Source organism: Alexandromys fortis, unplaced genomic scaffold (genome assembly GCF_014885135.2).
Source record: "Alexandromys fortis isolate MF-2015 unplaced genomic scaffold, M_Fortis_MF-2015_v1.1 scaffold_293, whole genome shotgun sequence".
Classification (NCBI taxonomy): Eukaryota; Metazoa; Chordata; class Mammalia; order Rodentia; family Cricetidae; genus Alexandromys; species Alexandromys fortis.
In genome coordinates this window covers 721,526-722,118 of record NW_026068177.1, presented here as the reverse complement: position 1 = coordinate 722,118, position 593 = coordinate 721,526, and the positions used below count along the sequence as shown (strand labels likewise).

The window sequence follows — 593 nt, the reverse complement described above, 5'->3', positions numbered from 1 at the left end:
TTTTTGGTTTTTCGAGACAGGGTTTCTCTGTGGTTTTGGAGCCTGTCCTGGAACTAGCTCTTGTACACCAGGCTGGTCTCGAACTCACAGAGATCCGCCTGCCTCCCAAGTGCTGGGATTAAAGGCATGCGCCACCACCGCCCGGCCGAGGAAGGTATTTCAGGACAGGGTTTCTCTGGGCAGCCCTGGCTGTCCTGGAAATCACTCTATAGTCCAGGCTGACCTCGAATTCAGTGATCCTCCTGCCTCTGCTGGGATTACAGCCTCTCTCTTTTTATCGTGTTGGCATATATATATATATATGCCATGCGTGTACAGGTGGCCTCAGAGGCCAGAAGAGGGTGTTAGATCCTCTAAAGCTGCAGATACAGGGAGTTGTGAGCTACCTTACATGGGTGCTAAGAACCACACTTGAGTCCTCCTGAAAAGCAGGGAGTAAGTACTCTTAACCACTGAGCCATCTCCCTAGACCGCTGGTGACTCCTTTTAAACCTACACCTACTGTCTTCCCAGTGGCTATGACAAAGAAGATGGACTTAGCGATCATGGCCACCAGGCACCTTCCCTGCTGGACACCCCCCCCCCCCCCCCCG

At 52.8% G+C, this 593-nt stretch overlaps 1 protein-coding gene across 1 annotated transcript in view; it reads right to left on the bottom strand.

The window, feature by feature from the left end:
* Nucleotides 1–593, bottom strand: part of Sptbn4 (spectrin beta, non-erythrocytic 4) — an 88,372-nt gene that overhangs the window by 2,957 nt on the left and 84,822 nt on the right. The window lies entirely within an intron of this gene.